At 36.0% G+C, this 21,140-nt stretch overlaps 1 protein-coding gene across 4 annotated transcripts in view; it reads right to left on the reverse strand.

The window, feature by feature from the left end:
• The window catches only part of TBL1XR1 (TBL1X/Y related 1), a 187,788-nt gene that overhangs the window by 77,639 nt on the left and 89,009 nt on the right, over positions 1-21,140 (reverse strand). For all 4 annotated transcript variants that reach the window (XM_079921944.1, XM_079921946.1, XM_079921945.1 and 1 more), the window contains one exon: positions 13,170-13,244. The gene's annotated coding sequence lies outside the window, so the exon portion shown is untranslated. Of the gene's footprint in view, positions 1-13,169; positions 13,245-21,140 lie in introns of those variants that run through there.

Here is a 21,140-nt window from a genome sequence, read left to right on the forward strand (position 1 = left end):
CAAAGTTCTCATATCAGGCTTGGGGAAGAAAAAAACTGCCAATAAAAAGAAATTGAGATAATCAAATTAATGGCTAAAAAAATCTCACATTTCATAATTACAATTTATAGTTTAATATTTCAGTTTTCTCTCATCTTTATCCACTTATAATTTATTCCGATATATACATCTAAAAAATTCAGTGTATCATAATAGATTTCTGAAGAGTAAATTAAGATAAAAAATGAAATAGTATTGGGCTTCCCTGGTGGCGCAGTGGTTGAGAGTCCGCCTGCCGATGCAGGGGACACGGGTTCATGCCCCGGTCCGGGAAGATCCCACATGCTGCAGAGCGGCTGGGCCCGTGAGCCATGGCCACTGAGCCTGCGCGTCCGGAGCCTGTGCTCCGCAACGGGAGAGACCACAACAGTGAGAGGCCCGCGTACCGCAAAAAAAAAACAAAAACAAAAACAAAACAGTATTTTAGAATGGTTATCCTTAATACTGGATATTATGTCAATTTTTTTTAATAACACTATACTTATCTCTCAAAACTTTATAAAATTACAAAATTCTGGAACAATGATCATTTGCTTTTTAATAGAACAGCTTATTAACATACAATTACCATATTCCTAAAATACAGATTATTTTTAAAAATAAATTCTCATCATTCAATCTAACAATTTTAGCATAAAAATCATGTAGCATTCCTCTTCTGAAGGATGAATACAACACAGTAAAAAATGTGTCCTAAACCATACTTTATACACCACAATTGGCCAATTAAAAGAATGGAAAGGGAATCTAATAATTTCCTCTAATAGCATTTTCAAAACTTGTTCAAAATAAGCAGCCCCAGGGATTCCATCTCCCACTAATTACATTTAACTCTGATCACACTCTAATTATGTATCCATTCCCTCAGAATTTATGTATTATAAATGATCTTAGTGAGATTTTGCTATATCACTCTGAAGTAATCAAATTATTGTGTGGATGTTTGCCTTCCCACTTTAGTTGTTTATTTCTACTTCTATATCTTTCTACATCCTGAACAGTTCAGAGCTTAGTGCACAGGCAGAAAATTGTCAATGATAAACTCTTTAACCTATTTTTGAAATTCAGAGAAATATCAATTTTTATGAAAGGCACTAAAAACAACGTACTAACAGCAGGAAACTAGTTTATACTGCCTAGTAGTATCTTTTATTCAATATAATGTTTCATTTTGCAAATTTCACACATTCAGAAAAACTGAAAGCACTGTACAAAGCATATTCACATAGCTATCACCAAGACTTTAAAATTAACACTTCCTTCTACTTGTTTTACCACAATTATTAATTAATCTTAATTTTTTAAGCATTCCAAAAAAAGTTACAGATATCAGTAAACTTCCCCCATATATAACTTCATTATTGCCTATCATTAACTATAATAAAGTATTTAGTATGGTTTTTCTCTTAAAGTAAAAATTTCATGCAAACAAAATACAATGGATACTTACAAGGTGTACCATTCAATGAGTTTTGACAAATGCGTAAACTCAAGTAACTCTAATCCCTAACAGGACATAGGATACTACCATCACCCTAGAAAGTTCCCACATATCTTTTCCTACATAATCCCTGTCCCCAGCACCCATTCATCCATTTCTAAACCCTGCCAATGACTTTTCCCCCCAACACTGACTAGCTTTGCACCCTCCACCCCAATACACAATAGATATTTGCCTGTTTTTAGTACATCTTATAAACGGAACCATACATTATGTCCTGTTTTATGTAAGGCTACATTCATTCAGCATAATGTTTCAGAGATTAGTCAAAATTGCTTCATGTACCAATAGTTTGCTCCTTTCTACTGATCAATAGTACTCTGTGATACAAATACAGCACAGCTTGTGCATCTATTCTCTTGTTGATAGATACCTGGACTGTTTCCAGTATAGGGGTCAGCCCCCGTATTTGACAGTTTATACACAGAATTCGGTACTCGACCTCTGTGGTTCTTTCCTTCCTTAGGCTTCCCCCTCTTCCTCCTGTTGGGCTCCACTGCTCTGCAGCCGCTGTGGTGGTTCTGAACTGTGTGGCTCCTCAAGCCAGTAAGACTGCAAACCAGCCAACAGGAGCCTGCCCTCTGACAAAACACCATTGCAATGGGAAGCTCACCCAAGGCCATTCCCTTCTTTTAAGATACCACTCCAGACCAGTTTCTTCTTGTTTCTGTTTGCTCTACAGTGTCCTCTCACTTTTTTTTTTTCTTCCATATGTTGTCCAGAGATTGCAGTCACTATTTGTGGGAGGATTTGTCCTATAGGAGTCACTACCCCATTTTTTGGAATTATAACCCCCTACTATGCTTAAGAACACACTTATTCAAGACTGTAATTGACATACCTCCTTTCTCATGTTTTTTCCCCTCGAGACCCTGATTGAGCCAGTCCCCCTGATTCAAAAGAGACAAACTAAACCAGGAAAAAGAGGCCTCTGGGAGCTGGATCCTGTAATTCTGTATACGCATCAACCCAGGTCCCAAGTTCATCCCAGGATGTGGATACAGAACACACTCAAAAAGGCAAAGGCTTTGAGAACTGAAGATCTGAGCCACCGCCAGCATCCCACACTAACACCGAGGGATGCACGTGAGGAGTACACCCAAAGCAGCGGAGCAAAGGCTTTGAACACTGAACTCACAGTGGAACCACTGTCCATGACACAAACAGAACTTCCAGTGAACGTGTCTGTTTTCAAACAGACGAAAAAATCATCATCATCATCATCATCATCATCTCCTGAGAGGATACAATAAAAAACTACTCAACATACAAAGAATCAAGAAAATCTAATTCCCAAAGAAAAAGAAAATAACAGATGCCAATCTTGAGATGATCTAGATGTGAGAAATATCAAACAAAGATGTTAAGGCAGCTGTTTTATCCATCCTCCACGGGCTAAAGGTAGGCACTTGAAATGATGGTAAAGACAGAACTTCTCAGAAGTAGAAAGTATAAAAAGAACCAAACGGAAACTGTATAACTGAAAAATCTAGGGGAAAAGTGATTTGACAAGAAAATAAGTGTAGACAAAGGAGAGCAAATATTGATCTTCCTGAATAAGAGATTAACACAAACAGATGAGAATAAAAATCTAATTTTAATAAAAGAAAAATTTCCTCACAGTTTGTACCTTTAACTCTTAACTATAGTGGGAAAAAAACCCTAGAGATCTCTAGCCAAGATGCCTTAATCTTTATTATTCTGTCTCCTCTTGAGGTCCTGTGAAAGCACTCATGATTCACCTTTGAAGAATATTCAAATTCTATACAGTTTGTATTAACACAGAATTTAAAAGAAAGCTGGACTACAAATTAGGGGGTCTGGTTCAAGTCCTGGTGCTCTACTGTAACAAAGTACGTGATCTGGCATCACTTCTCTAAGCCTTGGGTTCTCATTTTATAAATAATGACAACCTACTTAGCTTTGTAATGTAGTCCCATGATCTATTTTAGGAACTCTGAGGGTCAGTCCAGTTTCCCCAGATCTTAAGTTCTTTATCGCTCTAATTACTTGTTTCTGGCAGACAAGGAGAATCTTTAGGTCTGGTAGCTATGACCAGCAAGGTATAGAACAACACTGTCAATAGACATACAATGCAAGCCACAATGCAGACCACATATTTAATTTTAAGTTTCTAGTAGCCCAAGTAAAACTTAAAAAGAAATAGGTGGCAACTGATTCTAATAATGTATTTTTATTTAATCCAATATATCCAAATATTATAATTTCTTGAAATCCGTATAAGATTGAGATTTCACTTTTTTAAAAAACTGTCTTCAAAATCCAGCATGCATTTTATATTTACAGTACATCTGAGTTATAACCAGTCGTTATTTCAAGTGCTCAACAGCTACACCTAGAGTGGCCACAACACTACCCAGTGCAGGTGCAGCTGTGGGGTGGGAGGGGAGGGGAAAGTGAGGCAAAGGCAAACAAGGCCCAAGGTGTCTTGATGACTTATCTGCCTTATATATACACACACAAAAACTGTATGCCACTGATGGTTATGAGATCTGCCATGGTACAGGCAGGAGGACAAATCAGAGAAAGCCTGGTTTTGAAATAAAGTTCCATCTCTACCATGGGTAGAACTGCAGTAAAAGAAAAAAAATGGTTTATGTATATTTCAAAATAAATGAATTAACAAGTATTGAATATTTACTTTTATGAAAGACAATGTTTATTCTATCCTATCCACAACTGAGGGCAAAGTATGTAAGAAATACATTAAAAGACTTTATAAAACAAATACATTTCTCAATTAAATGAATTAAAAGACTGGTGAAAGGGGCCTCCCTGGTGGCGCAGTGGTTGAGAGTCCGCCTGCGGATGCAGGGGACGCGGGTTCGTGCCCCGGTCCGGGAAGATCCCACATGCCGCGGAGGGCTGGGCCCGTGAGCCATGGCCGCTGAGCCTGCGTGTCCAGAGCCTGTGCTCTGCAACAGGAGAGGCCACAACAGTGAGAGGCCCACGTACCACAAAGAAAAAAAAGACTGGTGAAGGATACACAAAATGTTTTAAAAGTACACAATATTCAATTCAGATGCTTTGCTGTGACTTATTTAGCTTCTGAAATTTCAGCCAAAATATTGAATCCCTCCTCTGAATGAAAATAACAAAAAGCTTAAGTAAATCTGCAAATACTGAAACCCCTGTTTTTTTTTCATGGATATAATGTTTTTAAAATGGACTCTACAACAGTTTCATTCCTTAATTGTTCCTCAGGTAAAACAAAGGGCAATAACCAATCTCTGTAAGAACCCAGAGTCCCACCCCAGTTCCATCATGTCACAGTTCCTATCATTTCCATATGAGAACAGAAATACATACGCATTCTCAGAAGAGAGGACAGAACTGTGGAAACAGACTTGATTCAGACTTCCGACTCTACAATTTATTATCTAGGCGATTATAAACAAGAATGATGGTCTCCTCATCTATAAAACAGAAATATTAACAGCCTCACAGAGTTACAGAGACATTTAAATAAGATATCTACTCTCTCTCTCAGAACACTCACTCATCTTTCCATTTTTTGTCTGATTTTAATTTACTTTTTCATATATCAAAAAACTTTAAACTAATGAAAATGTCTCTTGGTGTCTCCTACACATTTAGTATGTTTCTATGTACTCTGTTCTAAACTCATAAACCCTTATGCTCTAAATCATTTTTTTAAAATATCAGATTACAATGAACTCAAAATGATTCCATTAAACTCTGACTGGAAATGAATGTCAAATCAAGATGGTCCTTTATACATACATATATATATATATATATATATATATATATATATATATATATATATATATATATATATAAGAACGTTAGCATTTTTTAAAAAAAAGATCCTCCTTACAGGAGGAAATAGTAATCATAGTGTAGGAGAAAAAAATAGGCATTATGAAGGAACTCTGTTAAAAAGAACCAAGAGAAAAATCAAAAGATATGACTGAAATTAACTGGCTTACAGAAAAGGACAGAACATGAAGAAGCAAACAAACAGTTAAATTTGGAAACTCCTGTCTTTTACACACCAAACTTCAGTATGTTAGTTTTTCTTTGGAGCAAAAACTTAAAACTCAAATTTTTTTAAAAAGCAATACTATCCCCTGGGAAGATGGATGGATTGATGAAAGAAAGCAAGGAGAAGACGACCCCAAATGGCTTCAATACACCTATGAAATATGGCCTGTAGTTTCAAATTTGGCTACACTGCTAATATGAGACAAGGCAGCTCAATCTTAAATGTGTCAGACCCTATTAAGACTGAATTTAACAAAGTGAGGTCAGTGTGAGAAGTTGCAAAAACTTAAAAAAATAAAGCCAGAAAATAATCAATGACAGGACACCTCTTGTTTTAACATTGTTCCATTAAATATTCATCCCTCTATGTAGGTGGAAGTCCTTGCTCACTTTATTTTGGGTTCCCTGAGACAAAAAGAGAGGTACATTTTATTTCTGGTTGCATGGTGCCTATATTAAGAACTTGTAGAACAGACACCAAGTTATCTGAAGCATGAAGATCAATTTTTAAATAGCAACATCAACTCACCATAACAAGTTCTACTATCACATTTAATTTAAGGATTAAATCCATGAAAGAATCCACACCTTCTTTGCCTTCCAAATGAAACCACAGTCACTCAGGTTCCATTTTAGACAGTTGTATCAGCCTCACATCACACAACAAACATCCAATGGTAAAGATGAAGGCATTCAGTTAACTACAACTCCAATGTGCATGTGCTCTGCTCTTTTCAGCTTATCATTTGTTTTGTTTTTAATAGAAAATAAACCATACATTTTCAAAGGTATACTTGCTCAGACATAAGCAAAGGCATAGACCCCTCTGAAAGAAATTCAGCCTGTAGCTATTTTCAGCTCCATCCATTAAAAGGAAAAAAAAAAAAAAGAAATCCCCAAAACTAAGAGAGCTTCAATGTAACCCTCTTACTATTGACTTGAAAATTAGTTCTCCAGAGGCATAAATTCTCAACCAAAATAAAATAAAGACTTCACACAGTCTTGTCTATATGGCAGTGCCATTCATGCTTCACATTTAGTAATACCACTTCAAAAGTACAGGACAGTGAAAGACAGATGATAAATAATGACAATGAACTTCTCTACAGTGAACAAAACAAATTATTTTACAGATGACACGCTTGAGAAGTGGAGAGTAAAAGGGAACAGATCACTAGCTCCTCAATACGCACCACACTGCTTCCTGGGAGTTACCTCTTGGTAGGGTTACAACTCTGGGGTCTTATCCTCAGTCTGGCAAGCCATAATTTACTTTTATCTGTTCTCTTGGGATAATCAAGTTCTAGGAGAACAGATGTTAACAAAATACACTAGAGCAATTTATGAATGAGAAGAATGATTTACTAATTTACACTGAGAAATATAGTTGCCAGTAGACTAGAATATTCATCGATGCAACAGAGGCTGGCAGTGTCCAGCCCATAACCCCTGATCACTCAGTTTTCCTTAGGAACTAGGCAGCTTCTTACTGCAAACACCTGAAGGTCATCTCTGGCCACAGTTAGGTCAGAGGGGAAGTTCTAAGGAGCTGATGCCCTGCCCTTCCCAAAGCATAACTCAACCAATAAGGAATAGAGTTGGTGGACAAAGTACCCCAACTTTCTTGACCCATGAGTGGAAGAGCTGAGAGGCATGTTCTACATACTGGCTCCCAGAGGTCCCCACAAGATGTGAGTCCCAACAGTCTAACATATTAACTTACTCAAAGGCATCTTGTACTGGCCTCCTTATCTTCCTTTTCTCATTTCCCCACAGGAACTTCCTGGGTTCAGCTTTCAAATAAAATGGTTATAATCGAGGGTCTGATTCCACGGAAATCAAACCTCAAACAACTGGTCAGCGAGGTTCTATTCTTAGCAGGAAAATCTTGTTGTTAAACCAAATTAAGTTTTAGAAGCTGTGGGATAACTGTAGAATTAGAACAAGAGAAAAGAGGAGGCCTAAAGGGATTGGTCAACAAAGTTGATAGACATTTCTTGAAAATGAGAATCTACCTTTGGAACAGTTCAAAGAAAAAAAACATACAAATTGTTCTAAAACACATAAGATGCAAATTAGAGCTACATTGAGACACCATTTCTCAACTATCAGATTAAATATGTATATATCCAAAAAGTTCTGACTATACACTGTTTACAAGTGGGAAAACAGACACCCTCATACATTACTGGAAATAATATAAGATGGCATAAAACCTACAGAAAAGAATTTGGCAAACTGCCTCAAAATTACATGAACATTTATGCTCATACCTAAAACTGCCATTCGTGAAACAGCTAAGCTACATCTATGTAATGGACTACTCCACAGCTATTAAAAAGAATGAGGACTAACTCTATACACTACTATAAGGTGATCTCCAAAATGTTCAGTGTATATATATACACATAGGTTTGCTTATTTTTAAAAGTAGCAACCTAGTTAAACTTGGTTACCTATAAGGGGAAGAAGAAACTAAGTACATACTTCACTTTGAAGTAATATCAATGTTTTCTATAAAATTATAAGATTAAATCAATATTTTAAAATCCTAAAAATTAAAAATACAACGAAACAAATGGACCTGATTCTGTACTAAGTTGGTAGAAAAATCATACAAGTGGATTTACTTTGAGTACTTCAAAGTACTGTGAATGTAAACCCCCAGTGGATCATGGGCCAAAGAAAAAGCAGTTTTCAGTAATCATATTGGTGGTACTGGTTTAAATATATAAAAATATATTTATAAAGATACAAATTATATTATGTACAATAATTTCATATTTATTTTATATATTTACATATTTACATCTTACATATTCTATATTTTATACCTTTAATAATATATTGTTTTATACATTTATATGTTAAATATATATAACATTATACATAATATAAATATACAAAAGAAACAAGTTTATATAAATACCATTAGAAAAAGATTTTTCAGCATGAGAAAGGACGGAAATATTGAAATCAAAGAATTTAAGTTTGAAAAATTAAAATCCAACATTTTTATCAGATATATCACAGACATACCAGACATCCAGAAACAACGAATACCCTTAGCACTAGACTGTGCTGCTTTCACTAAAGCACTAGACATACTGTGCTTTCACTAAAGCACTAGACATACTGTGCTTTCACTAAAGCACTAGACATACTGCTTTCACTAAAAGGAACTGGACTTTCTGGAGACACAGATGATTTGGGGACTAAGGAAGAACATGTGCAAGATGAGCTCAGGAACATCTTGTTATGTCAAAAAGCAAGGACGCTAGCAGAGACTACTAGAGTTGTGTCAAAAACATTCAGAAGTCAATTTAAAAAGGCTCCTTTGGCCAAGACAATCTGAGTATCCTAAGAATAAGAATAAAAACTACAATGCAATAACATATCAAATATTTAAATCCCCAAGCTCACAGAGACACTTTTTAAAAAGTCTTTGTTGGTCTACTTTTACCAGCATTCTAGGAAACAACTTAGCACTTTGAAAATTGGAAAATAAACTTATCTTCGAAACAGAAATAGAGTTACAGATGTAGAAAATTGGTAAATAAAGGGAAGAATCAAGAATTTGGTATGCCTTTCCGGTGCAAACTGTGCCACAGAGTAACCAAATATCTGATGAAGGAAGTTTCTCTTTATAGAAATATTACAGATAATAAATAGTGAGAGATGATCTAGGCAATGATCATCAATGGTCACCTAATATCACAAACAGAGACAAGCAAATATTATATGCCTCTTCATGGAATTACTTAGTACCACCTAAAAAATATTCTGCCATCCTACCCCCACCCCAAAATAATGCAAAAAAAAAAAACAAAACCTGAATTAGATTAATCTTTTAAATTAAAAAATTCAAGGGAAAGAGAGGCATTTTACTACAGGGATGCAATTAACAAAATACAGAACGAGGAAACCCTGCAAGACAAATAAATAAAAAGGAAAATATAATAAAGAGGTAAAGCATAAGCTGTACGTAGCAACCAAATGTAATGTATGGACTTTGTTGTCAATCTGTAAAAGCTCAAACTAAAAGGATATATGGTGATATTAAGAAATTACTGTCATCACCTCACACCCATTATTAGAGTGCTCACTACCCCAAAATGAAACAAACCAACCCTCACAACAGCCAAAAACTCTCACAGAAAATAACAGGTACTGGCAAGAATGTAGAGAAATCAGAACCCTGTGCATTAGTGTTGGGAATGTAAAATGGTGCAGCCACTTTGGAAAAGCGTATGGAGCTTCCTCAAAAAATTAAAACTAGAATTATCATATGACCCAGCAATCTCACTTCTAGATATTTATCCAAAAGAATTGAAAGCAGGATCTTAAAGAGATATTTGCACTTTCATGTTCACTGCAGCATTTGTCACCACAGCCAAAGTTGGAAGTAACCCAAATGTTCATTGATAGATGAATAAAGAAAATGATATATATGTACAAAAATTCCACCTTTTAAAGAGCAGAAAATCCTGTCATAAGATACAACACAGACAAACCTAGAGAACATTACTCTAAGTTAAATAAGCCAGTCACAAAAGACAAATACAGTATAATTCCACTTATATAAGATACTTAAAGACGTCAAACTCATGAAAACAAAATGTAAAGTGATTGTTGACAGCGGCTAAGGAGAGGAAGAAATAGGAGATTTTGTTCAAAGAGTAAAGAGTTTTGCAAGATAAAAAGTTTTTAGAGATCTGTTGTACAACAATGTGAATATAGTTAACACTACACTTAAGTGTACCAACTGTACACTTAAAAATGGTTAACATGGTAAATTTTACATTATGTGTTTTTTACTATAATTTTTTAAAGTATATTTAAATGCCTTTTCAAATAAAAAAATTACTGTCAATTTTTAAAGTGGGATAATGGTACTGTAGTATATACTTTTAAAAAGCCCACATCGGGCTTCCCTGGTGGCGCAGTGGTTGAGAGTCCGCCTGCTGATGCGGGGGACGCGGGTTCGTGCCCCGGTCTGGGAAGGTCCCACATGCCGCGGAGCGGCTGGGCCTGTGAGCCATGGCCGCTGAGCCTGTGCGTCAGGAGCCTGTGCGTCCGGAGCCTGTGCTCCGCAACGGGAGAGGCCACAACAGGGAGAGGCCCGCGTACCGCCCAAAAAAAAAAAAAAAAAAAAAAAAAAAAAAAGCCCACATCTTGCATCGATACCTACTGAAATATTTATTAATGTAATCATGTGACATACGTACTGGCTCCAAAATAAATGGGGGTGGGGGTGGGGAAGAAAGAGGCATAACAACATGGGAGCAAAGTGGTTACAGGAAGCAAAGCTGGTGATGCTGCAGCTGGGTGAGAGTTCATCATGCCATTCTCTCTAGTGTACATCTAAAATTTTTCACACTGAATAATAATATATACCTACTGGTCACTGGGTTCTATTAATGCAATAAGATAATTACAGAAAGTAGCATGAAACATTTATACTGAAAAGTAGCTGTAAATCATGGTGACTTAAGGTGCTATGAGAGTTAAAATAACTTGCACTTAGGCAAATGAAGAGTGAGGCAAAAAAAAGAATATTCATGGTTCTTATATGAAAAACAAAGTTGAAGTGGGTGTGGGGGGGTGGCAGAGGTGACTTTTCACAAAGCATTCCTTTATGGCATTTCCAGAGAAAAACACGTGAGATAGTACACAGCACAGATTTAACCCCGAACACTACTACATTGCTCAGGCTCATGGGAAAACCACCATTTTGAACCCAGTATCTATAAACTTACTAGCACAAATTACAAATGTGTAGAAATGACTTTGATGTCCACAGCTAGGCTGTAAGCAAATTTGTGTAATCTCGACCTTCTTCATCTTTCACTCTAACACGTATACAGAATTAACACTAACATAAACATTTGTGATGGCAAATGTGTTTGAGATAATCTGATTTAAAATACAGTCTACAAGCTGCTCCTGAAACAAAACAAAACGACATGCAGGCTATGTGAGTGGCATATTACAAAGTCACCTGAGGACAGGCACTTAGAAGAGAGAGCCAGTGGCATGGCACGTGACTCTCAGACACCCAACAGGCCTGTGCAACTCACTTCTCAGGGGAAACGTGCCACAAATAGCTAAGACTCCAACAACCAAGAAAAATGCACAGGTTTCAAACGTGAACTTCAAAAAAGCCAGATACTCAAAATGCCTAAGATGAGCTGCTTACGTGAGGAAGTGTAGTGCTCCAGAAGAAACAAAAGATTTAATGATGGTTAATGGTCACCCAGGTACCATAAAGAACCCAGCAAGTATTTTCATATATTAATGAAGAACGGTGTCATCCTTCGTGCTAGGTAAAGCCAGAACAAAAATCCTTATTTTCCCCAACATTCCCCATTAACTACTGGGGGGAAGGAGGAAGGGAGAAGAAAAGGAGGCTGGAGAGGGGGAGAGGTCGTTTTCTTTTCAGCAGTAAGAATTCAGAAGATAGTTTAGGCAGAGGAAATCTTATTGAAATACTGACAAGTTCATCTTTAAAATGAATCATTTCCTAGGAATATTTTCACAGATAACTTTCCCATCTCACTCACTCATCCTGGTTCTAGTTAATTTTTACTACTTTTTATTTTAGACTGATGTATCTATAATTTCCCACCAAATTCTATAAACCTTAGCTTCTATAGCTCCCTGATTTAATATTTAAAATAAAAATTTAAGTAAAAATAATTAAAATTTTTGATAATGCACTATAGAAAACACTGTTGTTAAGCAATTAATTCTTTAAAAAAACAAAAAAAATAAAAACTCATTCTCCTGCTATTTATTGATGCCCCAAATACAGGGCCATACCATTTATATAAGGAATTACTTTTTGTAAGGTAAAAAACCATTCTGAATTCTAATGAACAGTGATGAGATCACTTAGCCTATAGCTAGAATAAACATTAGAAATTTAGTCCAATTCTATCACCAAATTTTACAAAAGTACTTGCCAAAAGTCATCCAAGACATATGCAGCAGAGAGCAACTCCCAATTCCCACAGAGTCCAGTGGTCTTGCTGCTCTATAACATAGTGGACATTTTCATTCCACAGAGGAAGGATTCTAAATGACCTTGTTAAATAAATAAGAATGGTTCTCCTGAAAATTATCCACTAACTAAAGACAGGTAGTATTTTAGTCATTTAACTGCCCATTAACTATAAATATTAGGAGAAATCCAATATGATTATTTTAGTAAGATGATGGACAAAAACACAAGAGCCATTACTGCCACTCTAAGTTAAGTTTAATGAGAAAATTTTATTCACAAAATATAGTCCACATGTTAAAATATAAGATCTTAACTGTATAGTAACACTTTTCATTCTGATAGCCATAGCCAAGATAATAGAAATCTTCAAATTAGAGGTTTTGCCTTTTTTAAAAAAAACACCAAATAATCAAACATTATTTTAAGTACCTTAAAAATTATGTTTTTTTAAAACATTTCTTCAGTTTGAGAACACATGTATTTTGTCAAACTGTGAAAAACTTTCAAAATTCTTAACAGATTCTTAAAAATAAGAGAATAATAAAAACAGAAATTAAAACAAGCTCTGACAAAAAGAGTAGTTGGAATTCTTACCATTGGCAGTGCATTGATGTGGGGATGTACAACTGAATGTCTGGTACTGCCAATCACAAATTGCTGTTGCTGATGCTAAGAAAAAGGAAAGTAAAATATTCAGTGTGTCTTAAAACAAATCCAGTTTAAAAGATTTCCCATACCAAATTTTACATGTATGAAATACTATTTATGTCTTTAAGGTCCCAACCAGTGAGTATCTTTCTCCTCCTAAGCAACTGCTGTCATAAACAGCAGCAAGTTTTGAGCGTGTAGTACGTGAGGCACTGAATCTTTACAACATTCCTAAAAGGTTGACACAATGAACAGAATGAGACTCAAAAGAGATGAATTTGCATAAAGGAGGCACTCACCCCCATTCAACTCAACTCATACAAATACTACTGCAATAGGGCCCAGTATAGCAGGTTCATAATCTATCATCAGGAGCTGTAAAGAATGGTATAAACTTATATGCTATATATTGTTTAATACAATAAAGAGAAATACCTAATTGGTTTTGAAACAATTTCAATCAAAACTTATTAAACCTTATCTCTTCAGAATTTATATTCTACGGAGTTTACCCAGTCTTCTCAATTGCTGAGTCACAGCACATTATTTTCCAAGAATCTTTTTTGCAAATATACAAGTGGTTTTTCACAACGCTGTCAGAGTGGCGACTCGGAACACTGACCAGGGCAACTCCCACCGTGTGCAAGCGTAGAGTGCATTTTTCTGCAGGAGTACAAGCTGATGCCAAACAAAGAAATGCAAGAGCTTTTCTTCGTACACCAAAAAGGTGAATTAAGTCAGTAACACTAAAAAGATAACTAAGCAAATACACTGAATAAATACAGAAAGAATTTAATCCCTTGAAATTTGCTCCTCTCTGATTTTATCTTTAATTGACTAGAACCCTCATTTGTGCTCATTACCAACTCCAAGGCCACACTAAATAACTTCAGTGCTGCTATGTAACTTTCAGACAGTTGAGCTGTAGGAATTAAATAATAGGAATTAAAATAATTCCTATTTTAATTCCTAGGAATTAAAATAATACTTATTAAACACACCACACACTTATAACTGGAATTATAGACAGCTATATCAACATACGATATTCCACCAGCCTTTTGGGGTTCAAGACAGTGAGCACCAAGCACCAAGGCTTTCTGGCACAAAACATTTATGAGCTAGTTGGTATTTTCTAGCACCTACTGAGGAAATGTCCTATAGACATCATGATTGAGCTCAAATAAAAACTAGATTACTGTCAGGCTCTGTCTAACTCAGGGTCATTTATTATGAACATCCATTATTTTACTATAAACTCTTCATGAATTTTTGAGCTCTAAGCTATGTAGTTTGGCATACATTCATTCTAATTATTTATAAATAATTAACATATGCTACTGAATTTTATACATTTTAAAACACACAAAACCGAAGTAAAAAATAAAGATAAATTATTTGCATATTTACGGTGATACAATCTTGTTTATAACATTCTAGGTCCTAAACTTTTAAATGTCTTCTTAATCATGATGATTTTATATCATTATTAACTACTATCTCAAGCCACAATTTAGTCTCAGAGTAAGTCTCATCAGTACTAATAGTGAACGTATGCCTGTCTGTCAAATATCTTTCTTGAGAATCTCCAATTTTTTCAGCCATCTTCTAAAATAATTATATCATGGCAGATGAAAAGCTTATTCTAATAGTTTAAGTAACAGCTCTACCATTTTCTTGTTTCCTATTCTTATTCATGTTTCTTATATTCAGTTTCTTTGCAGGAATGTTTACATTATTAGTCTGTTTTGTGGGGTTTGGTTAAAACTGGATAATATAATCCACAAATCTGTATCATCAAACACAAGCAAACATACATTAATAAGCTCAAATGCATGGCAAATTCCCAGAAACAGAATGAATGAATGGGAGTGCCACTGTTGCCCTACGGAACCCCCAACTCTTTTGAATACCGTTATGTACCACATGTTATACATGACTCTCTGACATCACAGCCAAATGAGAGTACAAATTAACTGCAATATTAAATACTAATTATATTTAATTTTTAAAATCTCAAATGAACTGCGCACTGTACCTCAATGGATATTTGTTTTCACTACTATTGTTGTGTGTACACACACAACATACACAAACTTACACACATGTACCTTAGGGAAATATTAAATCAGATCATTCCAGTTGCTAGTCTTTCTTTTACCGCCTCTCCCTGGTTCTCTCCTCTTACTTTTTTGTGGTGAGTTCTTCTCTCATCACTCTCACAGAGGTCTCTAATCTCAGTTTTCTCTAAACGTATTTTCTCTTCCCTTCTTTTCCTCATTCATTCATTCACTCATTCAACGTTTCCTATTAAGACTACAGCTCCTTATGGGAAAAGGCCACAAAGGTGATTTAATAAATATTGAAGGGGTTAAATATCTGATTCTAGGATCTGAAGGGTGAATAAATCTGTGGAAAATGGTGTATCAACAGGTCTGCCCATTTGCACATACAATAAAATCTGAAAAACTGAGAATTTTTTTTCCCCCCAGCCACACCATGTGGCTTGCAGATCTTAGTTCCCCAACCAAGGATAGAAGCCATGCCCCCTGCAGTGGAAACGCGGAGTCCTAACCACTGGACCGCCAGGGAATTCCCTGGAAACTTTAAAAAACGTATGCAGGGCTGTATTTTGGTTTCTGTATTAATGTTTTCCTAGTCGACCCATTTACCTATGCCCTGGCCATTGTGCAGTACATTTCTAAAGCATACATCACAATTCTTCAGCTTTATAAAATGAGTATCTGAATTTTAAAAGATAAAATTATATATTCTACAAAGGAATTATAAAAATCTAAGGTGATTTAAGATAATCCAATAGAATATATATTAAAGCTATTTGTACTAAAGTGATTCAAACTGTCCAAAAACCAAAACCATGTGTATCCTTAACAACTGCCTTTATAATCTCACTTGCTCAACCTCCTGTACTCTCACTGCAGCATATCACCCTCTCTGTTCTCTGCACTCTTAGGTTGCCATGACACTGCTCATTCCTCTGCCAGAAATGTCCTTCTACTGTGGCTCTGCCCACAAATCCAGTCCACCTCCTCTTTCAAGGTTCAGCCCAAATCAGCTTCCTCCCTTGATTACTTACCCACTGAGAGAGAAAGACCAGTCTCTCTTAACCACAGCTCTGAAATGCCTTATTCTCTCACCATGCCTCCCCTATCAGACCTCCCCAAGCCAGGGGCTAATCTGCTCATCTTGCTGTCCCACCACAGAAGAACAGTGCCCTGAGCATACACAGTTCTTGAGATACATTTATTGATAAAATGATACAGTATCTAAATGTGTGGGAATAGGTACACACATATTCGAGAATAAAACACAGTAGATACTGAATTACAACACAAATAAATCACAATGATAAGGAGGAACTCAACAGTGAATCTTGTTTTGTTTTTTTAAAATACTTAGGAGAGCCTGGCTATACAAATAATTTTAATATCACTTCCAGAAAGTGGCCAATAAAGGTTGATCTTTTGCCATTAAAAAAAAAAAACTCTATGATTAGTCACATTATAAAATGTGTACAGCGAACAACTACTTGGTGTACTACATAAACTAAACCTATGTGCTTTACTTCTTGTGATGAAATAAATGTTTGTAGGCTTTGGTTCTGTCTCCAAACAAAACGCTTTGCTTTTAGAATCTCAGAACATTTTATCTAAACTAAATGAAGTATTAATCTTTCAGTAAAGAAACTGACACTGCTATCTCAGCAGACATCATCCTAAATCTACCACCTATACATAATTAGGATTTTTTTAAGATGCAAAAATCCTATAAAACAGCACAACAGTATATTTTGACTGATCTTCAAACATACTACCCTGCAGTCTCCAAAGGCAAATTTACTTGATTTACAGATCTCTTTTAAAAGCTAATGGATTGGACTGGAAGAATCAATATTGTGAAAATGACTATACTATCCAAAGCAATCTACAGATTCAATGCAATCCCTATCAAAGTACCAATGGCATTTTTTTACAGACTTAGAACAAAAAATCTTAAAATTTGTATGGAGACACAAAAGACCCCAAATAGCCAAAACAATCCTAAGGGGAAAAAAGCAGAGCTGGAGGAATCAGATGCCCTGACTTCAGACTACACTACAAAGCTACAGTAATCAAGACAATATGGTACTCACACAAAAACAGAAATATAGATCAATGGAAAAGACAGAAAGCCCAGAGATAATCCCATGCACCTATGGTCAACTAATCTATGACAAAGGAGGCAATGATATACAATGGAGAAAAGACAGTCTCTTCAATAAGTGGTGCTGGGAAAACTGGACAGCTACATGTAAAAGAATGAAATTAGAACACTCCCTCACACGATGCACAAAAATAAACTCAAAATGGATTAAAGATCGAAACGTAAGACCTGACACTATAAAACTCTTAGAGGAAAACACAGGAAGAACACTCTTTGACGTAAATCACAGCAAGATCTTTCTTGACCCACCTCCTAGAGTAATGGAAATAAAAACAAAAATAAACAAATGGGACCTAATGAAACTTCAAAGCTTTTGCACAGCAAAGGAAACTATAAACAAGATGAAAAGACAACCCTCAGAATGGGAGAAAATGTTTGCAAACAAATCAATGGACAAAGAATTAATCTCCAAAATATATAAACAGCTCATGCAGCTCAATATTAAAAAAACAAACAACCCAATCAAAAAATGGGCAGAAGGGGGCTTCCCTGGTGGCGCAGTGGTTGAGAGTCTGCCTGCCGATGCAGGGGATGCGGGTTCGTGCCCCGGTCCGGGAGGATCCCACATGCCGCAGAGCGGCTGGGCCCGTGGGCCGTGGCTGCTGGGCCTGTGCGTCCAGAGCCTGTGTTCCGCAACAGGAGAGGCCGCAGTACCGAGAGGCCCGCGTACCGCAAAAAAAAAAAAAAAAAAAAAAAAGGGCAGAAGACCTAAACAGACGTTTCTCCAAAGAAGACATACAGATAGCCAAGAGGCACATGAAAAGATACTCAACATCACAAATTATTAGAGGAATGCAAATCAAAACTACAATGAGGTAGCACCTCACACCAGTTAGAATGGGTGTCATCAGAAAATCTACAAACAGCAAATGCTGGAGAGGGTGTGGAAGAAAGGGAACTCTCTTGCACTGTTGGTGGGAATGTAAATTGATACAGCCACTATGGAGAACAGTACGGAGGTTCCTTAAAAAATTAAAAATAGCACCCTTGGACCCATCAATCCTACTACTGGGCATATACCCAGAGAAAACCATAATTCAAAAAGACACATGCACCCCAATGTTCAACGCAGCACTATTCACAATAGCCAGGTCATGGAAGCAACCTAAATGTCCATTGACAGACGAATGGATAAAGAAGATGTGATACATATATACAGTGGAATATTACTCAGCCGTAAAAAGGAACTAAATTGGGTCATCTGTAGAGACGTGGATGGACCTAGAGACTGTCATACAGAGTGAATTAAGTCACAAAGAGAAAAACAAATATTGTATATTAACACATGTATGTGGAATCTAGAAAAATGGTATAGACAAACCAGTTTGCAAGGCAGAAATAGACACACAGATGTAGAGAACAAACGTATGGACACCAAGGGGGGAAAGTGGGTGGTGGCTGGTGTTGGTGGGATGAATTGGGAGATTGGGATTGACGGGTATACATTAATATGTATAAAATAGATACCTAATAAGAACCTGCTGTATAAAAAAATAAAATGCAAGAGGAAAAAAAAAGCTAATGGATTATGAGCCCCTTCCCTAGAGAAAAGTACAAACAAAAAAATATTTGCTTAAAATTTATAGTAGAGATATAATCTAATCTAGAACCTAGTGGTCAGTAACAAAGTCAAGAGTGTGTACCTGGTATCCCTAAGGAACAGAAGTTACAAATGAATTTTTTAAATTTGGAGAATTGGGGGAAATCATCTCAAGAATTAAGAGAAAAACATAACAATGCTATCATAATTAACCTGCTTAGAAAGGTTTTTGTTAAGTGAACTTCGGGGCAAAAGAAAAGTCACTGATAAAGTTCAAATTAAGTTGCTTAGCACAAGATTCAAAGCACAATAAATAAATGGTGATTACCTCCAACTGGAACTTTTTTATAAGGAATATATTTGTAAATCAAAGTTTCAAATGAATCTTCTCAATTCCACTGATCCATTTCACACAGAATGACTTTGTTAGTTGCCTTCTACAACATGGCAATCTCAAGTAACATACTACACATTCATCAAAGCTCTAAAGCATTATATCCCGCACTCTCCTCACCCTATTCTCATTTCCCACGGAATCATATACACAGATAATATTCTGGGCAGCCAAAAGATGAGGTGAGTGAAAAGGGGGAAGGAGCTAGGACAGAGGGTTATCTTAAGAAAACTGACCCTGAGATCAGGCTCAGAGGCAGAACAGTCAGGTCAAACACAACTCTGCCATCACTGACTCTGATTTTCACTTCGCTTTGTTATTTAAGTGGTTTAGAGAAAACGAATTTAAAAGTTGTATATTATGATCCCAAATTTTCTAAAACTAAAAAATACACAAGACCACAAACCCACACAAAGAAAAATTTAAACATGCACTGGTGTCTAGTCATCCAATTATTACTTCAGTTGAGTTAGTTTCACTGGTAGTATCACATGTGGTTGAATTTTATATTAACTTTATACCAAAAAAACACTATTGTGCAGAAAAAGACAAAAAACTATCAAGGACCCCAAAATTTGCCTGTCAGGAAGTAAGCAATGCAATTAAAAACAATAAACTCTCTCATACAAAGCCACAGAGATTTTTAAATTAAAGGTTGGTTTGGGCAGTTTCAAGTGTTATTAAAAGTAAAATTTATTTTTAGGTACTAACATCCACCCATCAAAGGCTTCCAGTTCACTAACTTTCAATGGTAGAGAACTTGCATATGAGAAAAGGCTCAGACTCAAACTTAAGTTGTGATGCTGGAAAGGTGATATAAAAATGTATGAAATGGAATATTACTCAGCCATAAAAAGGAATGAAATTGGATCATTTGTAGAGATGTGAATGGACCCAGAGTCTGTCATACAGAGTGAAGTCAGAAAGAGAAAAACAAATATCGTATATTAACACATACATGTGGAATCTAGAAAAATGGTATAGATGAACCTATTAGCAGGGCAAGAATAGACACGCAGATGTAGAGAACAGACATGTTGACACAGTGGGGGAAGGGGAAGGTGGGACAAATTGGGAGATTAGGATTGACATATATACACTACCATGTGTAAAACAGATAGCTAGTGGGAACGTGCTGTACAGCACAGGGAGCTCAGCTAGGTACTCTGTGATGACCTAGATAGGTGAGCATGGTGGGGCGGGGGGGAGGTTCAAGAGGGAGGGGGTATACGTATACATATAGTTGATTCACTTTGTTGTACAGCAGAAACTAACACAACATTGTAAAGCAACTATACTCCAATTAAAAAAAATTTTTAGATGAATAAATATATTATTATCATTTACTTTTTTAAAAGGTGAGAACATCAACATTGTGTAACTGTAACTAATTTCTTTTTTCCTCCCCCCCCCCAAAAAAAACGGTTACTAAATTAATGGTGCAACTTATAACTTAAGATGCCTTAGAAATATGACAGATCTGACATTGTTTTCTTCTTAAGGCAAAGCTGATAGGAACTAAATCTTTTTTTTTTTTTAAGTAGTTTGGGAGGAAGAAACAAGTAAAAGGTAAAAGGAGGCAATAGAAATAGCATAAGGATCTAAGAAATAAGGGGACTGAAAAAAAAACCTAAACTTTCCGTATTCCAAATTTGCCTAAGACCACACAGGTAGGTACCCTGGCACTTAACAAGTCAGAAGAAAAAATTGACATAATTCCAAATCTTATTAGATTATTTACTCTTCCCAAGGGTTGAAT

Source organism: Stenella coeruleoalba (assembly GCF_951394435.1).
Source record: "Stenella coeruleoalba genome assembly, chromosome: 5".
Classification (NCBI taxonomy): Eukaryota; Metazoa; Chordata; class Mammalia; order Artiodactyla; family Delphinidae; genus Stenella; species Stenella coeruleoalba.